Source organism: Peromyscus maniculatus, chromosome 14 (assembly GCF_049852395.1).
Source record: "Peromyscus maniculatus bairdii isolate BWxNUB_F1_BW_parent chromosome 14, HU_Pman_BW_mat_3.1, whole genome shotgun sequence".
NCBI lineage: Eukaryota > Metazoa > Chordata > Mammalia > Rodentia > Cricetidae > Peromyscus > Peromyscus maniculatus.
Window position 1 is genome coordinate 31608398 of NC_134865.1, and position 21831 is coordinate 31630228.

Consider the following 21831-nt stretch of genomic DNA (forward strand, 5'->3'; position numbering starts at 1 on the left):
AAACTCTTTGAAACCTGTACTTAGCTCCATGAAACTTATTCATGCTCTTTTACTCCTCACTCTGTATATTTGTATTTTTCATTTCTCAATTTGCTCTTTTTCAATATAGATCTTCATAAGAGTGACCACTAATAACTATGTGATACAGTCAGTGCTAGGCTGTCTTGAAATCTCCTCTGCTAACATCATTAATCCAAACTTTTCAGTTTAGCCTCAGGAAGATTTTTTGGACAAGGGCAAAGAGCAGCCACATTCTTCACCAAAATATCTTACAAATGGTCTCTATGCCATTTCTTCTCTGAAACCTCTTGAGTTAGGCTGTCATCATCTACACTGACCTCAGCACCACTGTCTTCTTTGCTTCTGCTGGTATGGACCAGTAAGCCCCACTTAAAGTGTTCAACTGACTTCCTAATCTAAAGTCACAAAGTTCACATTCCACCAACAAACAGCATGGTCAGGCCTGTCACAGCAATCCCCAGGTTCCTGGTACTATCTTCTGTCTTTGTTCCTGTTTTTGCTGTAAAGAGCCACCATGACCATGGCAACTTTTATAAAAGAAAGCATTTAAATAGGGCTTAAAGTTTCAAAGGTTTAATTCACCATCATCATGGTTGGAAGCATGGCAGTGTGAAGGCAGACATGGTGCTAGAGAAGGAGTGAGAGTTCTATGTCTGGATTGGCAGATAGCAGGAAGAGAGAGCCACTGGGCTTGTCTTGGGCATTTGAAGCCTCAAAGTTCACTTCTGGTTGTACACTTCCTCCAACAAGGTTCCACCACCTAATCCTATCAAACAGTGCCCCTTTTTAAGTTTTTAAATGTATGAACCTATGGTGTCCATTCTTATTCAAACCACCACAGTGATTAAAATGTAATGGTATGGCAACTTAAAGACACATGATCCTTGGATTCAGATCTTTACAATGGATTTCCACCAAGCACTCATTAGAAAGACTCCGGCAATATAGATGTCCTGTCAGGAGTTTAACTCATCTCCTCTTCTTTTTATTGGCCATGACCCTATACTTTTTGCACTTGCATGTAACTTTAATAATTTTAATTTAATACATATTTCCTTTATTATCAAAATTGTTTGTTTTGGACAAATTTTCATGTGCTGTTCATTTCATCTATGGTTGTACAGGTCTGGAGACAACTGACTGAACTCTGGGTTTATTTATTTTTTATAACATAACTCTTAATTGATTCCTTGGGAATTTCAGATTATATACCTCACTCCTGCTTACCCCCCAGCCTCTCCATATCCATCCCTTACCCCTGAAGCATCTCCCCAGAAGAAAACTCCCACAATTAATTAAAAACAAAACAAAAGAACCCATGCAGTTAGGGTCAGATCTCTAATGCCTATGGTGAGGGGTGGGCCCATCTCCACAGAGTGAGGGAGCAGCTCTCTCATGAGGTAACAGCAGCCATGGACATCAATTCAGAGCTGTCTGTCATAGAGCCACAGACTCAGAAATGGCCCTTGACATCGTTCTGGGCCCAGATGACACCATGGCCCTGTGTGACAGCACAGGCCACTCAGAGCAGCATGGCTCAGGTTGCAGTATGGCTCTAAGACAGGAAGTAGCTTGCATTTTGGAAGCCACAGAGCTGGTGAGGTAAGGTGGTTGGTGGCTCTCACTATTTCCCTGATCTCTAAGGATTTGATGCCTATATTTGGCTCCATGTTCTTTATTCAATAAGACCACTTAGAAATTCATCTACAGCCACAGGTTGTGCCTTAGACCCTGAGCATCCATGTGACCTTTGGTGGCAACATGGGCCATGAACATCAATACAGACCCCTGCTGTGGTAGGACCTAGCTTTTTAAACTGTGAGTCATGACCACACATGGCTTTACATTACTGAATGTGGGGTTCACTAAAAACTTGGCAAAAGTAAAAACTGTTTTGTAATACACAGCAAAAAGCAATTAAAAAAACAAATGTATAATGAATTTGAGGTGGTTAGCACAACATTGAATTGTGCTGTGACATGCACCTTTACTGAAACTGTGGTTCTTAGCACATGTGCATTGTGAAGTGTGCATGGCACTGTGCTACTCAAAGGCAGCAAATGATACATAAAACACTGAGGCACAGATATGTGACTGCCATCTTTTAGGAATTTCGGTGGTTTTTATTGAACATGTGAAGTTTTCTAACCTTACAGAAACATAATAGTTTAATAACAGAGAAAAAAACTATCACTATTGTGAAGATATCAGCATTATATTAGTGTGTCTTTGGATGGTGTTGTGCCAGAATATTTAATTCTTATTAGTTTTTGTTTGAGAATTTTATACATGTACAAATGAAAACATAACCCATCTCTAGTTCCCCCTCCATTCTCTCCCAAATCCCCTCTCCAAGCATCCCAGTCTCTAGTTCATAGCCTTTGTTTTGAATAACACACTAAGCCTTGTATGTGGGTGTTGGGCCATCCAGTGGAACATGGGAAAACCAGCGGCTACATATTACAAAAAAAATTGCATCTTCCCACCCCAGCCACTGTTAGCTGAAAACAACTGTTCTGTAAGGAATGAGACCTAAAGAGCTCCTCCTCCATATATACCAGAATTTTAGCTGAACTAATCATATGCTGTTTTTGTACAGGTAACCACAGTTTGTCTGAGTTCATGAATGTGTTATGCACATCATGTACAGAAATTTCATTTCACAGCATTCCTCATCATCATATGACTCTTACATTTCTGCCTCCTCCTCTTCAATGTTCCCTGAGCCTTGGTTGGGAGAGTGTGGTGTTTTGAATAGGAATGGCCCTTATGAGTTTGAATGCTTGACCCATATGGAGTAGTACTATGAGGAGGTGTGGCTTTGTTTGAGTAGGTGTGGCCTTGTTGGAGGAAGTGTGTCACTGTGAAGGTGAGCTTGTTTGATGTCTCATATGTTCAAGCTATGCCCAGTGTGGCACACATTCTCCTTCTGTTGCCTGTGGATCAAGATGTAGAACTCTCAGTTCCTTCTCCAGTATTGTGTCTGCCTGAATGCCATTATGCTTCTCGCCCTCACAATAATGAACAAAACCTCTGAAAATGTAAGCCAGCTACGATTAAATGTTATCCTTCATAAATGTTGCCATGGTCATGGTGTCTCTTCATAGCAATAGAAACGCTTAGACAGAAGTTGGTACCAGGGACTAGAGTATTACTGTGATAGGATGGACCATGTTTTTGTTTGGAGAAATGTGGGATTTGGAACTTTGGATTAGGAAAGCATTAGTGGAATGCTTTAATGGGCCATGCTAGTAAGAACATGGAAGACAGTGGTACTGAGGATGATTTGAACTGTGGGGGCCTGGCTCAAGAGGCTTCAGAGGAGAATTTTAGTATGTTGGCTAGAGAGTGTTCTTGTGATATTTTGGTGAAGAATGTGGCTGCTTTTTGCCCTTGTCTGAAAACTCTGCCTGAGGCTAAAGTGAAGAATTTTGGAGGAAATCTCAGAACAGCCTATTATTTACTCTGTCATGTGGTTATTAGATCTATAATGAAAAGGAGAAGGCTGAGAAAGGGAAAATACAAAATGTACAATTTGGGGATGAAGGAAGTACAAGGAGGTGGAATGGAGCTAAGTCCTGTGCTCAAGAAGAAAAACAGATTAATGTAAAGCCTGATATTAAATGGAATGAAGGGAATGGTGACCTCAGGGCAAGATTCCACCCAGCTAAGCTTCCACCTTGGGAAAAGGAATTAAAGAACAGCTTATATCTTAGGTAGGGTTTCTATTGCTATGAAGAGACACCACAACCACAGCAACTCTTTTAAAGGAAAACATTTAATTGGGGGGGGGCTTATAGTTTCAGAGTCTTAGTCCATTATCATCATGGTGAAAGCATGGTGGCATTCAGATAAACATGGTACTAGAAAAGGAACTGAGAATTCTACATCTTGATCCATAGGCATCAGAAGGAGACTATTACACTGGGCATGGCTTGAACATATGTGAGACCTCAAAGCCCACCTCCACAATGACACACTTCCTCCAACAAGGCCACACCTACTAATAATACCATTCCTTATGGGCCAAGCATCAAAATACATGAGTCTGTGGGGGGCATAACTATTCAAAACACCACAGCATAGGTTTAGGTATGGTGGTACACACTTTTAATCCCAACTCTCAGAAGGTAGAAGCAGGAAGATCTCTGAGTTTGAGGCCAGCCTGATCTACATATTGAGTATCAGGAGAGCCAAGCTTAAGCAGTAAGGGAAACCATCAAAACCAGGATGCTGGTGAAGATGTAATTGAACAAGGGGGCCAAGTTCCAGCCCCAGCAAGCAGCAGAACCTAACAGCTTTAGCCATATGATTCTGGCTATAGAGTCAATGATAGCAGAAAGGGGTTATGGAATCTCCCTCCATAACTTAGGAAAGCCACTGAGGCCAAATGTACAGAGCAGTGCCCTTGCACAGAGGCCCAATGAGGCCATTGTGTGAAGCTGTGAAAGTGAAGCCTGGATTTCCTTGGAGACTCCAAAATTTTGGAGATGCTAGAATCATGGGATACCTGCTAAACACAGCTGCTAACAGGGAGTGGAAACAGCCCAAAAGTAAGAAGTGTATTGAAGTCAACAAAGCAGAAAGGAGTTGGAGATCTGAAAAACACTTTGACATCAGACATGGAGATGAAGAGTTTAGAGTTTGCCCACCTGGTTTTTAGTCTTGCTTTGATCCATTATTTCCTCACTATGCTCCCTTTCCTTCTTTTTTGGAATGGTAGCATACATCCTGTGTCATTGTATGTTGGAAGTGTGTCATCTGCCTTTTTATTTTGATTTTACAGGTGATTACAGTTAAGACATTGTCATGAATCTCCTAAGAGAATTTAAACTTTGAACTTTTAAATAAGTTTGAGACTATTACAGACTATGGAGACTTTTAAAGTTGGATTGAATGCATTTTTGCATTATGTTATGTCTACAAGCTTATAGGGGTTAGGGAGTGAAATGAGGTGATTTGAATAATAATGGCCCTCATAGACTCATGCATTTGATTGCTTGATCTATAGGGAGTGGTAACATTAGAAGGTATGCCCTTGTTGGAGTAGGTGTGACCTTGTTGGAGGAAGTGTGTCACTGTAGAGGCAGGCTTTGAGATCATATATGCTCAAGCTACACCCAGTTTGGCATATATTCTACTTCTGCTGCCTGTGGATCAAGATGTAGAATTCTCAGTTCCTTCTCCAGCACCATGAAAACAGACTACACTTCTAAAACTGTAAACCAGCCCCAGTTCGATGTTTTCCTTTATAAGAGTTACTGTGGTCGTGGTGTCTCTTCACAGCAATAGAAACCCTGACTAAAACAGGGTGGGGATGAGAAAGATGTCCCACTTAGAGCTGAGCACTAATCTCTTACTCTCAGCACTTTGGCTGGTTAGACCTTTCAGCATTGACTCAAACCCCTTCAAAAAAGAAGTGATTCTGACCCAGGTTGAGAGCAGCTCAGGTCTAAAGGTATAAAGAAAAATGTTTAAAAGGAGTGTTGGCTAGTTTAATGTCAATTTGACAAAGCTAAAGTAATCTGAGAGGAAGGAACCTCAGTTGAGAAAATTCCTCCATAAGATCAGGCGGTAGGCAAGCCTGTAGGGTATTTTCTTAATTAGTGATTGATGCGGGAAGCCAAGGCCATTGTGGGTGTGGCCACGCCTGGGGTAGTGGTCCTGGGTTCTATAAGAAAGCAACCTGAGCAAGCCACCAAGAGCAAGCCAGTAAGCAGAACTCCTCCACAGCCTTTGCATCATTCCCTGCCTCTTGGTTCCTAGCCTGAATTTCTGCCCTGACTTTGATGATGCACTATGATGTGTAAGTATAAAGATAGTAAACCTTATTTTTCCAAGTTGCTTTTGGTCATATTATTTTTATTACACCTACAGAAACTATAAGACAAGATGCAACTTGACAATATCAACATTTAACAAAATAACAATATGAATTAGTTTAGTGATTTGTTTCATATAGAATTATATGTGAATTTTAGTTTGCAATTAGGACATAATTTCAACAATTTGTGAAAAGGCCTTAAACACATTTCTGCCATTCTGTAATATATATTTATGCACTGCAGTGTTCTCTGCATTGACAATCATAAAATCAAAGTATCAGTCAAGTCTGCTATGAGTTTTGCAGAATCGAATATTCAGCCAAAATTTAATTCCTTATGTAAAAATTAAAAAGTATACCATATTAATATGCAGATTTACCTTCATCTTTAATAAATAACAAAAGTATACTTATAACATTTTAATTGTTTTAAAATAAATTTCATTATGATTTGTTGTCAGTAAATGTTTGTTTCATGTACCTATTTTATATATCTCTGAGCCTAAGGACACATAAGAATTTCTCAAGCACAAAAGGTCCTAAATGGGAAGTTTCAGAAGCTTTCTGCTAGGCTAAGTGCTTCCCGTGTCTTTGTCAAACAGCCTGAGCTCATGTTACTCACTGCTTTTTCCTGTTCTGGGTACTCCTCTACACGGCTGCCATCACTTCCGATCAGACAGTGGAAACTGCTTTTGCTCCTGCTATGGCTACGCCATTGTAAACACTTCCTCTCTATATGAATAATTACTCCTAGGTCTGCATATACTTTTGGATTCCCCGGTTCTCTAGATATGGGATGTTATTCATTCTAAGAAAATAAATTATTTTTTCCTTTAGAAGTAGAGAAAAGACAATGTTCTGAGGCCTTTACCAATGTTCCTCATAAGCTCAGAACATATTTACATCTCTCTGTAGCTAGAAATAAATCAATTACTCTCATACTCAATAAGCCTCCCTGAACTTCCCCAGTCACTAACTTTAACTGAAAAGATTTCATTGATTTGTTTTTGCATGGTTACCTTTTATGCAAGGATATAGCTTTGTTGTGTTCTCTAAAATGGCCTTGACAGGATTTTCCGCTAGTTGATTAAACTCCAATGAAAGTTAAAATAAAGGCACAGCAGTCCATCCTGTGACCCAGAACCTCCACTTCTAAGAATTTAACTAAACACAAACACAGAACTGCATAGATAAATCATATGACTTATGATAGTACAAAAAGTGAATCAAAATAAAGCAAAACCAAGAGCAACAGAATGTTCAACATCAGAAAACTTGTATAATAAATTACAGAATATGTATCAAATTTAATATTGCACAACTTGAAAAACTGTACTGTGCAAGAGTACTGATAACACAAAGCATCATCCAAGCAGATGGGTTTGTTCCAGAGAGTAGGTGGGAAAAGCTGGGCCTAGCTAGGATTTCTCCTTCAAAGGAAAATGAATGCAAAAACAGAGAAGTTCTTGACAGAAACCACAAAGTGTTGTGGGATGTTTGTACACTGTATGAAGATGTATTGCTGTGAATGGTGTAGTAAAAAGCTGAACGGCCAATAGCTAGGCAGGAGGTTTAGGAGGAACTTCCGGGGAAGAGAAAGAGAAACTAGAAGGAGAAATCTAGGTGTGCAATTTTGTCCGCAAACTTGGAACAAGTCAAATGTGCCGTACTAAGAAGAGGTAACCAAGCCAAGTGACAGAATGTAGATTTAAAAAAAATATTGGTTAATTAAGTTATGAGAGATAGTTGGGAAAAAGCCTAAACTAAGGTCAATCTTTCACAATTAATAATAAGACTCTGGGTCATTAGCTGCAGGCTGTCAATCCAAAGATAGTTTGATAGGAAAGTCTGCTACAACAAAGTGCACAAAATCCAGAATACTATTTGTTTCCTGTCTTTCAGGATCGGTTCATTATAGTGTATTACATATCAATAACTCTCAGTAAACATATGCTTTTGTAAAACGTTCTTCCCCTGGCCAATCAACAAATCCAATGTTTGCCGCAGTCATCTCCTCTGCTTGCTATGCTGAGGAGTCAATTTCAGTCCTTAGCAAACTGTGTAGACGACTGGGAGACTTTCAGCAGTGTGCAGATCATTTCCTTTTATCTACCCCTTTCCTGTTGGTCAACCCTCTTAAACATATTTGCTATCCAATCCAAGGACAGAGTTTTCTTGTGCATAAAAAAAGCTTGAATATACAGTCTGGTGCACAAACCAAAATTGTTGAGTTCTTTTGGATCAGGAAATAGCCTAAAAGGACCCACAATAGACTAAGGAGAGCAAACCAGATCTGAGAAGCCAAGACAACACACTCCAGGATGATTATGCAATGACCTTTATGGCTTTCCTCTTAGCCTCAGAGACAGATGGCAGTAACAGGCAGGTCAGTGCCTATCCTCCATTGAGCTCAGGAAAGCCTTGCTATAGACTACCCAGCTTGTGGGTACCGCTCCTCTACACACAGACACATGGAATTCCACTACTCCATTATCCTAGTTTGTGTTCATCAGACTGCAGTTTTAATGTTTATGCATAATTGTTTCATACTTTATTAACATGCACACTGTAGATTAACAAATCCAGTTAGCAACAAGATAGCAATCCTGAATATATATAAAATGAATAGAGATGAAGTTGGAGGGTGAGTTTTGACAACTGTTCAGTGTGATATTTTCATATCTGATGCTGAAGATGCTTCTGTTTATTTGTATCATTCAACACTGGGAACTTATGCTGACCAGTGATGAATGTAGTCTTCAGTGGTTCGAACTGTGTTCACTCTGGTGTTTGGTCGACTCCTGTTCTTCAGTTGTGTTTCCTAGAGCACTAGCTGATGATGTCTGCCTGTCTTAGCCCTTTGATTCTCAGTTCAATTCCTGGAGGAAAAACTCTCCTGAAGTTTAGCTGTGGAAAACTCATTCTAGAGAAATGATTTAATTGTGCAAAATTCCACAACAGATAAACACAAAAAGTTAAACAATAAATTCTAGCTGTCCATTGTTGGTTATCATAAAGTTTCCTGGAAAGCTAATTTTACATTGTCCACCTTCCCATATCTTAGTCATAAAGTCCATGGGACTTTATAGAAACAAATAACAAGGGCATCTGTAGTATTTTTCATCTGGCAGGTCAGTTCTGAGAGTCTTGGGCTTGATGTTGCTCTCTAATCACATCCCACCTTTCAAGTTACAAACACCACTGTGAATTGAAGTAGATTCACTGTGTACTGGTTCCTGGCTTGTCCAATATAATGACTCCAAATGTCTGTCTCCAATGGCTACACAAAGAGTTTCTTGAAGGTAAGTAGTAAGAGACAAAGAGCCTTGGATTCACCTTATGCCCATTCTTCAAAGCTGCCTTGGAGGATAGAGTCTCATCTACGCAGGCAATGAAACTCAGAACATAGCCTATGCTGGGTCTTTACATCTCCGGATCATGGGAATTGCTATGCTATCATTTCAAAGGCCTGCTTTAGGGAGAAGAGACAGTGAGAGAATCCCAGATATTCAGTTGGTCCATTCCTATCTCCAGATGATACATTTCTAGGGCATTCTTCAGTAAGGCTTTGAAACCATCAATTAAATGGCAGACAATGGGGTAGGTAAGTCAAGGCTACCCAGTGGCCTGTCCTAGGGTCATCACCTATTGGTGAATTCTATTTAGTCTGATAATTTTCTCTGTAGAAGTAGAGCCACCTTTTCATCTTAAAAATTTCATTCAGAATGGTACTGATAACTCATATTGCAGACTCCCATGACTCTGAATAAAATTAAAATCAGTAGTCCATCTGGCCAGCTCTGCTACTTATTGACATGCTCTTCAATGATACCACAGTTATCTGAACTTCCACACTCTTCAGTGATACCACGGTTGTCTGAACTTCCACTGTATTCTTTAGAATGCATCGCCCATACGTTTCTCCTTTCAAAACTTTATATCTAAGTGCACCAGTTTAGCCTAGGCAACCTCAGTACCTCTCTTAAATCCTAGAACTTAGTTAGCAAAAGGCCCTGTTTTCATTTTTTTAAACTTCCATGATTTTAATTGTACCCTTCTTTCTTTTTTTTTTTTTAAGGCAAAGAAGTCTGTTTTGTGACTGAGAGACCAACTTATAGTCTTCCCTCCCCCGTAAACTGCCAACCCAGTGCTATTCAGTCGGGTCTCTACTTTTCATTCATCCTAAGTAATCAATAGTCACTTCATTTACATAACAAGATGGGTAAAATGCATCTCCTTATGTTGTATAATCTCTAAGACCAAGAAACTCCAGTTTATTCATTCTGTATTTTGAACCTTTAGTACAGCATATGGCACAGATATGAAAATGCATAAATGCTTGTTTAAAAATGATTGATGTTCTATTCATTTGGAAGAACACCTGGCTGGAGAATGTGTTTCCAAATCATGGAGAAAGAGGATGAAGGGTCAGTCAGCACTGAGTTTCCCAGAGTTCATCCTGAGACAAATGTGCATGCTCAGCCAATGTCAAACGGCCCTGTTCAGCTACTGTCCATGTTCTATGTGGAAAGTTTTTCTCATCCCAAGGATATAGGTTTTAAAAGAGAGTAAGCCAATCAAATACAGAGACCCTAATTTCTTGCCACAATCCGTCACAGAATGAAACCTGAATAAATATTTGACAGTGTAATTATATTCCCTATAGGAATACAATTGACAGTCCTTGATATATGGCAAATAGCTAGAGAGCAAAGTAACAGAGACATGTGGATTCTATCTAAACCATACTTTATCCAAACTACAACATTGCTACCAAACAATCCATGTTTTTTTAAAGTATCTGTTTTACAAAAGAAGGACAACAGTGTGCCTTTCTCCTGTAAGTCAGTTATATAAGAAACTGAATATTTTTTATTGGCCTCTATTAAAAACTACTACTGGATAATATTAATTTTTATTTTCCTTTGCAGAATAAGCAATTGTTCATTGTTTTTTACAAATTGAAAAAAAACTGGAGTTCAGAGGAAAGTCAGGGATTCAAGTCCATTTACAAGCTGGAGGTTAGAAGCAGACTCTGATGCAGATCTGCTGAGTTCAGGTCTGGGCTTGGAATCATTATTCAGTAGTGAACAAAGAGGGCAAGGATCAAATGATGTCAAGCTATGGCGAGAAGGAGAGGTGTCAATTTTATTCTAGAACATGTTATGGCCAAGGTGTACTGTGGGAATGTCTTACAGGGTAGAAAGTCAATCTTACTACTTTTGGGAAGATAGGGCTGGAACACGTAAAACTAACTCAAAGCGGTGATTCTATACTTATGTCCAAACTGCAAAAAGCACAGGACTATCTCTGGTGGAGCTCAACATGCGCTTACATGCACAGGTCCGTATTTATAAACAGATATCCACAGTTCAAAATTCTGCATGAAGCAGTAGTCATGGTCACCTACACGATGTGTGTAATACATCCCACTCTACCCAAGGTTTTACAGATAATTTATTATTAGACTAGTCCGCCTACTGTCTGAGAACTGAAGTAAGTATGATTAAAGAAATAAAGCTTATATCCCACAATGTGAGGTAAAGTTTACATAAACAAGTTTCATTTGAATGTCCTAAGAAATAACCAGGTCCATCCAGGAACCCCTGAATGGGCCACATGCAAATATCAAACTGCCCGTGCAGGAGTGCTTTTCCTCCACTGGATGTCTCGCACTGAGTTTGTGGGAAACCAAACTGCTGCTCTTTCCCTCAGCAGTAATAGTTACTGTTAGTTAACTATTCTCTTCCAACGCTCACATGCTAGGTCTCTCACCAACAGTATTCAGTTACGTGGCCTCCTTGCTGTCTTTGAATAGTGTGGGCACTTACCCACTTGGTATCTTTGCATTGACTGAGCCTTTTGTGTGATAGAACTGCCAACTTCATGCCTGTATTCAATTGCTTCTATTGTTTATCCAACTGTTTCCATTTTCATGGAGTTTTCTCTATTACCACTATTCGAATTTTTACTAACACACATTTATTCCCCAAACCCCTTTCTGAGTTGTAGCTCTTTACACAGAATACAACACTCTCTGACACAACTATCCTGTAACATGTATTCCATCTCACTATTACAATGCACAATCCACAAGGCATACATTTTTTGTCTCTCATTCCATTGATGTATTTCAATGAATATATCACCTATCATATGAATAAAGAAAGAAAGCACTTTCCTGGCAGCAATCTATCATACTTATCCACTCCAAAGAAATGTTGAGCATCAAATGCTTTCAATTTAACATTTTTCCCTTAAATTAATTTGTAATGGCATCTCAAAGAAATTTCACCAGTGTCTTAGTTACAGTTCTATTGCTATGAAGATATGGCGTGATCTCAGTGACTCTTTTAAGGAAAACATTTAATTGAGGGGGCTGGGTTACAGTTTCAGAAGTTCAGTCTATTATAATCATGGCGGGGAGCATGGCAGCATGCATGTAGATGTGGTACTGGAGCTGAAGCGGGCAACAGAAAGTCATCTGAGGCACTGAGTGGTATTCTGGGCATAGGAAACCTCAAAGTCCGCCCCCACAGTGACACACTTCCTCCAACAAGGCCATACCCACTTCAACAAAGCCACACCTCCTAATAGTGCCACTCCCTATGACTATGGGGACAAATTACATTCAAACTACCACAAGCAGAAATAAAAAGAATCACTATGTTATAAATTTCAAAATAATGTAGACAGCACACTGGTATTTGGATGACCAAGCAACTCACCTCAGCTGCTTCCTGGTAGCTGGTTCTCCTGGGCTCACTTCTGATTCTACTGTGCTCCCCCTTCACCTCATTTATCACAGGGAATAATTTAGGTTTACAGTACTTGTCCTCTACATACTGAGTAATTGTGGATCCCTCCCAGAGAAGAAGCCATTTCCTGTGCCAAACTGATCTCAAACCAAATGTATTTTCTGTAATCTAAAATAAATATCTATTCACTCAGTCTTCAATTTGTCCATTTAAAAAATATCTAGAATTCCCTGTGCATTTAAGAGGATGTATAAGAACAAGATAAAATATTTCACTTCATGATTCTGGTTGTTATAATGTATTATAAATGTGACCAAAATGTAATTATTAAAGACAAAATATCTAACGTGTGATGATAGACAGACAATCAAAGGTATTTGAAAAAGTCTTGAAATATGAGCAGAAATTCAAAGTGGAAGTAGAAGAAGGAAGAGTGTGTACAGAAACATGGAGGCAATGGTGGCAATGGTGCTTATTCTAAAAGCCAAAGCTCGTTCTTCTATACAACTGATGAGAAGAAAGTGTGAGTGTGTGTGTGTGTATGTGTGTGAGTGTGTGAGTGTGTGCATATGAGTGTGTGTACCATCAGTATATGTGTGCAAGTCAGATGACAACTTGCAGTAATCAGGTTCGACTCTCTAGTATCCGCCTTCTCATCTATGAAGTCTGTGCGCCTTCTCATCTATGAAGTCTGTGGTAATGTGAGATCATTTCCTGCAGCATATTCCAATGCTGAATATGAAATTCAGGAATGTATGTTTTAGAGGAAAATCCCTAAGTGGTTCTAATGGTAGCTGGTTGTTTAATTGTGGGGATGTGCTGGTTTCGAGAACAGACTGACATTGTGCTGGCATGGTTCTGGGAGCTTGACCAGACTCAGCATGCCTCCAGCTTTTTGTTGTGATTGGAGGTGGGGGACTGAAAGCAAGGGTTAAGAATACTTTCCAGAAGGTTTTAATAATCTGAGCTTTCTTCCTTTTCCACTACTTCTCTTCCCTGCCAGTGTCCATTATCCTCCCGAAATTGTCTATCAAATTTAAACATCCAGATCATATATCAGCTATTCTATAAAGATGTCTCCATATTCACATTTGGGAAAGATTAACTGCTCTCATAACTGTACTCAAATACTTATTAGATATTTATAATACTAAGTTCCCACATTGAATTATAATCAGTGCCTTCTGTATCTTCTTGTCTAACAGGTCTGAGAATTTTCTATGCATCTTCATCTTTGTTTTTTTTTTTTCCCTCTCACACACTATTTTGGTCTTATAGAGATCAGGCAAGTCGTGGATTCAGAACTAGGGTCCTGCTATAGAGCCTGGGCTGGCCTCAGATTGCTAAGATCCTACCTCAGCACCTGAACACCAGGATATCATATCTGAATGCCATCACACCTGTCATCCGTCTTATACCCAGAGCACATTCAATACATTGTGTTGAAGTAAGGAAGAACTACACCCTTTACAATCACAGTAAAGAAAATACCTCAGTAACAGCAATAGGGAAGTAGGGTATAGCCCAAGGCTTTGTGTTGGTATTGCCTATTGTATCACTAATCAATTATGTGGTCTGTTACACAGCAGTTGGAAACAGGAAATTCACTGTAGTGACCATGATCTCATTTAAAAACACCATCTCCACTAGGACAATTTTATAATATTAATATTGTAATAGTTATAAGATTAATAATAATATTTTCCTTGAAATAAAAAATGTGTGGTAAAAAGTAGACAATTCATACATTTTAATTACCTCTTCTTGAAAACAAGATGCTCTATCCTTCCCCACGCAATTTATTTATGTGACATCACTATGCACAAAAGTGACCACAAAACCTCAGAGGAGACGCTCTGTGCCAGAGGACGGGTGCTGAGATGGCAAGTTTTATGTCAACTTGACAAAAGCCAGAATTGTATTGGAAGAGGGAATCTCAGTTGAGAAAAATGCCCCATCAGACTGATCAGTAGGCAGGTATGTGTGCATCTTCTTGATTGGCATTGGAGGGCCGAGCCCACTGTGGTAGTGCCACATATGAGCTGGTGTTCCTGGGTACTATAGGAAATCAGGCTGAGCAAACCATGAGGAGTAAGCCAAAAAGTAGTCCTTCTCTGTGGCCTCTGCATCCGTTTGTGCCTCCAGGTTCCTGCACTGCTTGAGTTCCTGCAGAACTTTCATTTGATAATGGATTGTGATGTGGGAGTATACGTGAAATAAATCTCCTTCCTCTGCATGTTACTTTTGCTCATGGTGTTTTATAATTGCATTAGAAACCCTAACTAAGGCAGACAAGCAACTTCTCTTTCTCATACCATAACCACCTGTTCTGACTTGAGAGTGCACTACCAGAAAGGTCAAGTTAAGTCTGAAATTGACCCACGACGAACATGTAAAGACAGAAGAAAATAAACTTAAGATTTACAAACCCTATTGCATAATTGGTATATCTTAAATGATAAGGGCTCTTGTGACATCAGAGACTTGAAATTCCATTTAAAAAAAAGAGAGATGGCAATGAACTCAAGTATGAAAGCCTTAACCATGGCTTTCAAGTGGTGACTGTATGTAAGCTTTTTAAACCTTTATGTAGTGAGTGACACTATAGGGACATGACAAATGTGTGCATACTTGTGTACATGTGTGTATGCATGCATTCAGGACTTGGCTGCCAGTTACTGAGAGACCTATTGGCATCTAGTGGCTAAGGGCTACAAATAGGATGCCTCCTACAATGGGATCTGTTTATAAAAAATCATAAGTCCAAATAATGAGGCATTGGTAAGGAGACTACCTTGGCAAAAATAGTGAAAAAGCAAGTTCAACAGCTATGTTCATAGTAAATTTATGAAGAGTATATACTGGAATTTTAACTCTTTATTCAAATATGTTACTTAAACTATCAATTTGTGAGGATTTTGTTCATATTCTTGACAAAGTTTTGCTCAGAAATACATTACCTTTCTGTATTTCATTGCACATTCTCAAGCCATTTCCTCAGATTTGTCAGACATAGTGTTTTCCAACTAAAGTTTTAATTGTTATTAATGTAAGAATAAGTGTATTCATTCACAGTGTGCTTGCTTCCCTTTTAGAAAACATCTGTAGGGTGACTTTCTACCTTTGGTTTCGTAATTGTGTGTGCATTTCAATCTTTCATCACACGCTGGTCCTGCCACTTCATAGCCATTCTCATGTGTGCTCTGATTTCCCTCTGTGCCTCTTTGTTATCCCGAAAAGAAATGTTTCTAGACAGTATAAATCCTATCCTCTAGAAGTGATTTTAGTAATATATTCAGAAGCTGATGAATCATCTTGAACCTCCTCTAATAGATCAAACATTGCATTGCATCTCTTGGGTGATACCTGATGCCATAAACTCATAAGTAAATTTCTGTTTGCTGTCACCTCCTTACATCCAAGGAATGAATGCTCCACATTTCTCCCCTTCCTGGTTATTCCAATGCTTTGTATTTAATACACGAATTTCTCACTTGTGCCAGGGCACTGCTATGATGGTACTGGCCTGGTTGCCCTTAGCAGCATCTAATTTAGAATCAACCGTGAATTTCATTGGAATGCTTCTACTCCCTCCTATTTATTTAATTCCGTCTTATATTCAACTTGCACCTAAAAAGCAGTGTCAACACAAAGTACTCACGTGGTGTGGTAGAATCAAGAAATCTGATCAAACCTGACCACTGCAGAGTCAGGAAATCAAGACAGGTTGTATTGTCTTTTCTGTGAACCTTTATATAACGCCAGGCCAATTGAGTGGCTTAAAGAAGTGGCTCAATCTGAGACACAGAAAGTCCAAATCAGCAGCGCATCCGTAGCAGAGTATGCAGAGACTAAAGACATAAAGAGCATGTAGAGACTAAAATGATCCAGTGATATAAGTAACTGCTGCTGTCAAAAGCAGTAAAAATCCAGGAGGCCAAATCTATTTTTTATGCCCCCAAATCTGGATTGATTGTGTATATTGTCTGAAGTCATGGGGTGCATTCTTAGTCTTTTCTTCCACAAGCCCAAGGAAACTGTGTGAATGTTAACGTGTACTGAATAAATCTCGTGATCACTGTAACACACTGTAGCACCTTATAATGATGTGTTCCCAAGCTGCCATATCAACGGTCCATTATTACTTTTTTTCTTTTACAATCTTTTCTTTAATATTCATTCCCTGCACTGGTGTTAATATTCCTGACTATTTGAATGCATTTCAAAGTTCATGAAATGCTATATCAAATGTATTTCTGAACTTCAAATGTATTACATCTCCCACATTGCATTCATCTACTAATATTGTAATTCAATGAAAAAAAAAAGCAATCAGATTTATTTGGCGTGATTTGTTCTGTGTCAACCCACGCAGCTCACTGCTCAATGGTGCTTAAATGATAAACAGTGTTCAAATCAAATTCTTCATCTACCTTTTGATTTGAGTTCAGGATGTTCATGTTTTCTAGCTAGCTTCTGGGTCCTAAAGCCTAAAGAACAGTATTCGTTTTCAATACTTTTTTTTTCTTATTTCTCTGTTTGTTTTGTTCTTATATCATTCTGTTGTCCATTTTTTCTCTCTACATTTTCTTAGTAGACTTTATTCTAATTTCCTTATAACATAGTTTTAGGGGGGAAAGGCATTGATTTGTGAGAAGATAACAAGCATGAGAATGAATTTGATTCTCTTGGGAATAAAGGGGATGGCTTTGTCATATTACACAACTTTCCCTACATCATCATACCAGAAAGTACTGTGATTGGAGCCTTAATTGTACATAGGGATTCCTTCACTTTCCCTTTAGTCTATCCTAGTTAAAAGCAAATATGCTATGTTTTATTGATACTTGTAGGAGACCTGCCCTTTCCTGGATGGAGACAGGAGATGAGGGGGATGGAGGGTGGGAGGGGAGAATGGGGTAGAGGAAATGGGAGGGAGGATTGGGGGGGAGCTATGGCCAAGGCTTGCTGGCACTGTAAGTTTCATGTTTTAGGAGGCAAGGTGTATTGGCACAAATCAAGAAAAAGTTCTGGAGTTCTCTTTCTAGGTTCCCAATCTGAGTGACACAGGAACAAAAAGAGAGTTAATGGTCACTGACTTCATCACTAGGAACCTAAGTACTAAGTAGACATTATTATTTCTTGACGTCAGAGATTTTTAAAGCTAAATTCTTATGATTTCTGAAAGTTGTGTCCCTTATTTGCTGTTGTTCTAGTCAGGTTCCTTTTTCTACCTAAACAGGTGAAGAAGAATTGCCCTTTGTACTGAGTGATGGTGGCTCATGCTTTTAATTCCAGCACTTGGAAGACAGAGACAAGTGGATCTCTGTAAGTTCTAGGCTCTTGGGCTACAGAGCAGGTTCCAGGACATTTAGGGCTGTTACACAGCAAAACCTTGTCTCAAAAACCAAACAAAGGGCATTCCTCATTTTCATGGAAACATATCCAGAGTCCATAAGCCTTAATTTGTATTGTTTATTACATTCAGTTTAGCACTTAATAAATCCTTCCTCCTCTTCTTCTCCTTGTTCTCCTTTTCTTCTTCTTCTTCTTCTTCTTCTTCTTCTTCTTCTTCTTCTTCTTCTTCTTCTTCTTCTTCTTCTTCTTCTTCTTCTTCTTTTCTTCTTTCTTCTCTTCCTCTTTCTCTTTCTTCTTCTCCCTCTTATTCATCACAATATTCAGAAGTGTGGCTTTCCTGGCTCCTGCTTTGCCTCCAACTTTTATCAGCTGCACATCACTCAGAATTTCAATGGTATTCCTGGAGATGTTAGTGTTGATTCTTAAAGCTGGAAAAAAGAGAGGTCTTCTCAGGCCCCAGACCAGTGTTCTGGGCTGGTACAGAGACCTCACATAGTGTAATAATACCAGTTCAGGTGTCAGCCAGTACATTATTGGCCAACAGGATGTCTCTAATCTTGGATATGAGACAACAGGTCCTCCAGAGCTGGATTGTTATACATATACCCCAGAATGGCCTTACACATCATTGTATTCTCAGTTATCAGCACCATAGCCTTCCAAAAGTTGGATGATCTTAAGGAAGTAGTTGGACTTCCAGGTTGCCTTGTTGTCCCTGGGCATCATGGATTGCAATGCAAGGTTTAAAGACCATGTCACTGTAATGAGGATGCCTGGCAAGAGCTGATAAACATTCTTCAATAGGCAATCAGGATAAAGGTAGTCCAGAAGTGAATGAGTAAGCAGCCTGGCCTCAAACTGCTGATGTCTTTAATTGCTACATTTCACCATTCCTTTGACTGATAGCATAATATCTTAGAATATAAAAAAATGTTAAATCCATAGTATTCATTGTGGGTTACCATATATAGAAAGGGGAAATAGATTAAGTTTATCAGATTTAGAAAAAAATCACTTTCAGGGCTGGAGCAGTAGTGTGAAAATTACTCAAGGCAACCTCAAGCGAGCATTTTAGATATGCTTTTTGACTCCGGCTACATTGAGTGTAAGACTGGGCACTATTAATGTTAGACAGGGGCAGTAGGTGTGAGCTGAGATGGTGTCAGGCAGGAGGACAGTGTTCCACACAAGGTGCAAACACAGGCAGATACCAACTTGAGTTTCCTGCTATGAGTCAGGTCAATGGGCAGAGAGATAAGGGAATGAAATCAGCCACTGTGGGGATGATCTTGTGACTCATCTCTATAGCCCTTGGTGGGCATCTGTGATAGATAGGCTCAGGGTAGGAGGCCAGTTGTTAAGTGATATACCAAAAATAGCTGCTCCATCTACAAAAGGGACCTTTGGCTTGACACTCTGCACATCAGTTAGTTACTGTTGCTTAGAGCTAACAACACAGAATAACACAACAACCCTCTCACTGCACAGTGAGGAGTCCCAGGATGTGCCCATGCTTGGAGTGGGCATTTGGCAAATCTAGAAGTTAATAAGTAAGCCTGCACTGCTTTGATTCTTAAATCGTCATATCCTGCACATTATGTTCCATGTGCATTTATAGTTACTGATTAACTGCTTTATGTCACAGCAATGGGCATTATTAAACTACCAAATTAATTTGAATAAAAATATTTTTGTGCTTCTATTACTAGATATCATAAAAACTACTTTTGTATAAAGTCTCAAACACAGTCAGCATTCAGTGATGTATTTCAATTTACACTCATCTGTGTTTTAGATCTATATTATATAGTTGAGGACAAGGATAATTTTCTATAAATTTACTTTACATGGGAGACAACTTGGACAAAATATGCAAGTAAATGATTTTATGTGACTGTTCAATGTTAATTCTTAGAAGATTCATATGTGGGGGTATGGGGGGTTTGACTATGTGGATTTCCAGTACAGAAAAAAATTGAAACAAGTAATTTAGAATCCATCCTAGTGTAAGTGAAGTAATATCCTTTCTGTATATGATCCAATCAGGTAAAGGATTGAACCATTCATTTTTATATTTCTCATTGTTTTAGTTGTAGAAATATTGTTTCAGGGGTTCTTCATAATCATGAATTCTTGTGAAAGTAAGTACGCTGGAAATTCTGGAAGGAAATCTTTTTCATCATTTGATTGTTTTTCATGGTATTCTTGATAGTGAATTTCAGAGAGAAGCATGTAAATTAAATTGAATGACAATATTCAGATCACTTGTACCATTTACTACTTTAGGTGCAAATGAAGATATGTATAAGACCCACAACTGGACAAAGTATAGAGAGTGAAACACTTTGGAGTGCTCATCCCTGGATGGAGTATCTTTATCACACCCCTCCCTTCAAAGATCAGGAGTGTGAGGGCACACTAAAAGATTGTAAAAGCCAGATGTGTGGGCGATTTTAAGGTAACATTTCCAGACACAACAGGGCAAATGAGCATATGAACTCACAGAGACTGTGAGAGCATGTACAGGGCAAGAAAAATGTCAGACAGACAGACAAACATTTCAGCATGAAGAAGAAAAAGTGGGCACATAGTCCAACTCCTGCCAAGAAGATATTTGCAATTGATAGCTGCTGGAAAAGGGGACATCAGTTTTCTTCAGTGGCTTCTCACTGGGTATATCAGCCACACTCCAGGGCAGGAGTAAATGGCCATCACAGGAGTAAATGGCCATCACAGTAATAAATGGCCAACACAAATTAGATTCCACATTTTAATGGCTCTTTTCTTGTTTTTGTTTGTAAGAAAGAAAGAATATTAGTTGGATGGAGAGGATGTGGGGTAATTTGGAGGACAGGAAACAATATGATTAAAATATACTGTATGAAATTCCCAAAAAAATAGATTAACACAGTAAAGACTTTTTAAAGGTATTTAAGGAGAAGGTAAACAAGACATAGCAATTTTATATTTTTAGATGTCTTTTAACTAATGAATAAAAAATCTACACTGTATAATTCTTAAATCACTTTAGCTTCTACTAAGTTCTAGTCTATAACAGATTAAGAAATAGTTAAAGAAGACAATTGGGAAGATTGGGGTAAGAAAATATTCATTGTGATTTAAATTAGGAAGTTCTTAGTGTTTCAACAAAAACATAGTGAAGGGCAGAAAAGGCTTACCCACTTTACCCAGCAGCCAAATTTCAGATGAATTACATGCCAGCATAAATATGATATGCTTTGAAATTGTTTCTTTTTTAAAAAGTTATCTAAATTACAGGTATCTTAGAAAGCTTTATCCCACTCAAGAGTTTGTTTATTAATAAAAATCTTTCCATTTAAACTAACGAAAAATGAAAGCAAAAGGTCACTTCATTGCATGGTAGGGATTTTCAAAATATAAATTACACTTATTTATTGGGGTGGGGTGGCAGACCCTTTCCACAGCGCACGTGTGCAGGTCGAAATACAGCTGGAAGGAGTCAGGCCTAAGTCCTGAGGATAGAACTGAGGTCACCTGTCGTGGCGGCAGGTGCCTTTACCTCTGAGCCATCAATACTAGCCCTGATAAGGTTTGTTTGGCGATCTGTTTGCATTTGTTAGCATGCATTTAAAAGGCTGAGCTGTTTAAAAATACTCCATCAGCTGACAATTTAGGTATGATTTCTTTTCCCTGATACAACTATTGGACTATTTAGACATTTTTATTTTTTGTAATAATGATATCAAACTATCTTATAAAATAAAATTTAAGCCAATCTAGGAGTAATTAATATTATTAATGACACTGAGTGCTAAGATGCTATCTAGCAAGCAGATTGTTTTCCCTTTTGTCTTCTTTTTTTTAATGGGGCATAGAGTTCGAGACAGG